This window comes from Palaemon carinicauda, chromosome 3, assembly GCF_036898095.1.
Source record: "Palaemon carinicauda isolate YSFRI2023 chromosome 3, ASM3689809v2, whole genome shotgun sequence".
Taxonomy (NCBI): domain Eukaryota; kingdom Metazoa; phylum Arthropoda; class Malacostraca; order Decapoda; family Palaemonidae; genus Palaemon; species Palaemon carinicauda.
The window spans coordinates 66,445,354-66,448,552 of record NC_090727.1 but is presented as its reverse complement, the minus strand read 5'-3'; positions in this window follow the sequence as shown (position 1 = coordinate 66,448,552).

The window sequence follows — 3,199 nt, the reverse complement described above, 5'->3', positions numbered from 1 at the left end:
TTATCCGGAAAATAGAAAAATTGGATAAGAAAATAAACTCTGCCGATGCAGCCATTACTTTTAACTCAACCTGCCTAAAAGAGGGGTCTCCTACCACGATATACCGAAGTCCAGCTGTTCGACCCGTCGGCCCAAAATGATCCTGGTACCCGTGCCTACAGGACGTAGCCTCCTCCAGAGGCAGCTCCAACAGAAGCAGGCGCTGAAGGATGAGCTCACAGCCCTCCGGACCCGTCTCGTGGAGGAATGGGTCAACACCAGGGAAAGAAGAGCAGAGCAGAATGAAGACAGTACCGATCCAGACACCCCTCCTGAACCTGACAGCGACCCTGACGAAGATGAGGACGCCCCTGATGAGGGACTCCCGAGAACCTGTCGATGACAACCCCAGAATTCGACCCTACCAGCCAACAGAGAGAGGACGAGGACATCGGGGGTGGCCTGAACTACCCTGACAACATTACCCCATGCCCTCCGAATGCCTTAAGAAGAGAGACATGCAGAAGAGGACCCGCACCATCCTGAAGAAATTGATCAACCTCAACGGTGGCAAACTTCGCATACCACAGGAACGCCAGGAGTACATCAATATCTCGGGGTATACCCCGACTCCTGCACAGGAACAAATCCTCAAGATGGGCCTCAACTGCCACTACGTGACCAGGCCAAGGCCCACTGATAAACGCCTCGAGGTCGAGCTGCTACTTGACTCAATCCTCGCCCTTCAAGAATCGTGGCACCCTGCGAACTACTGATGCCCTCCAGCCCTTGCTTCTTGCTGAGGCCCCTCACTGGAGAGGGGTCGTTACACCAGTGGTATCGTCACCCCAGGATATGAAGGCAGCTGCTAAGGAACTTAAGCAGGGTTGCTGGTGTTACTGTTCGTAGGGCAGACAAGACTGCTGCCTTTGTGCTTATTGACACAGAGGAATACCACAAGAAACTCGACGACATCTTGGCTGATTCCTCAAAATTTGTGCGCCTCACTAGAAACCCTATCGAAGAGAAATCAAGAAAGAGGCTAACCAAAACCATCGAGGCCGTGAATGCAGCAACCAATGCCATGCACCTACCAGTTATTTCAGGGGATTTCTGGCCGGCTACCTTTATGGCAATGTGAAAACCCACAAGCAGGGCAACCCCCTACGCCCCATTATAAGTCAATGCCCTACTCCGACTTACCAGCTTGCCAAACGACTGAATGCCATCCTGACGCCCTACATTCCAAATCGTTACTGTGTAGCTTCATCCACTGAATTCCTGGATAAGATTAAGGACTCTACGTGTGATGGAGTTATTGCATCGATGGATGTAGAGTCTTTATTCACAAACGTGCCTGTGGACGAAACCATAGACCTTATCGCTGATAGAGTCTATAGGGACGACTCTACACCATCTCTGAACATCCCTGAACCAGCCCTTCGGACCCTCCTAGCCATCTGTACGAAGAGGGCCCCCCTTTACCACCCCATCGAGGGCATACCTACTTACAGAAGGATGGTGTAGCGATGGGCTCACCCCTGGGAGTCCTATTCGCGAATTTTTTACATGGAATTGTAGAAGAGAGAGTGTTCTCCCGTGTAGAATGCCCCCTTTCTGTACTTTAGGTACATAGACGATACCTTTGTGAAAGCAAGATCATGTGATGAAAATCGAGACTTTGAGGAGGATGTTTGAGGACCATAGTGTACTCCGTTTCACCCTCGAACACAGCCAAGATAATCGCCTCCCGTTCCTGGATGTCCTAGTCACCTCGACGGAGAATGGATTTCGGACCACAGTGTACACCAAACCCACAAACCTAGGCATGTGCTTGAATGGAGACAGTGAGTGCCCCACCCGATATAAGAGTTTCTACCATCAAGGCTTACGTCAGGAGGGCCCTGTCGCACTGTTCCACAGTGGTGCGACACACACAAGGAACTGGACCGAATATCTCAAGTACTTGTCAACAATGGATTCTCCAATAAGCACGTCCAAAAGGAAGTCAGGAAAGCAGTAGACAAGTGGTACGAATCCAACCCCGCCGAGAGAATCGACAGTAGCAATAACATCAAGCCATTTTACAAAGGACATATGCATCCGAATTACCTGCAAGACGAGAAGGCAATGAAAGAAATCATCAAGAATAATGTATCCCCCTACTGAAGACACCCAGAAATTAGACTTCATTATATATTACCAAACGGGCCCAAGACGAAAAGCCTTATTATGAGGAATAACCCAGCGCCCCCAGAGCAGGATTTCTTAAAGAAGACGAATGTTGTCTATGCATATCAATGCCCTATCCGTGGTTGTCCCGGAAATTATATTGGCATGACAACTATGCGTCTTTCCAAGAGAATTTCTTGCCACGTACAGCAAGGGGGCTATAAAGAATCATGCCCTACAAAGACATAACACCCCTATTTGTCGAGCTGATATCGTCAGTAACACCAAGATTATCGGTAGCGCCCCAGATAGTCGACGTCTACGCATCCTAGAAGCTCTACTGATACAGCGAGATAAACCCACCCTTAATACGACCCAAGAGATGTTTTTGTTACCGTCAAGCCGTCGTATTGATACATCAAGAAACCCCCCATCAAGGAGGACCTAATGAAGACACTACCAACCACGAAAATACCCCGAATTTTGACGCCGAAGTAGGACATGATCTCAGCCACGTTGGGACACTTTTCTGAGCGGGAGAGCAGCCTGGCTGGCTCAGAGCGCACCTCAGCCAATCAAAAACTCCAGGTCCCCCCGATGACGTCACAGACTGGTAATTCCCGGCCGAGATCATCGTACACCAGACACCATATCATATCAGCTCCGATCAACCAATGAAAACCGATGAAAATTCCAGCCCTTTCACTTTTTAATCCTGATCCTGGGTATAAATACCACCCGACTGCAGCATCCAACTCACTCTCTACCAGAAGATGAGGAAGGACTTATCCTCGAAACGCGTCGTAGTTTTTACTATTCTGTACCAAAGTTTTACCTTGTATTTTGTGAGAAATATACTTGAAAAGTCTTCCCGATTTTGTCATTCACCCGACTGATGAATTTTTCAAGTCTGCTGGCTGATTGTAGCGCTCTAGAGAAGAGAATTATCCGGAAAATAGAAAAATTGGATAAGAAAATAAACTCTGCCGATGCAGCCATTACTTTTAACTCAACCTGCCTAAAAAGAGGGTCTCCTACCACAATAATA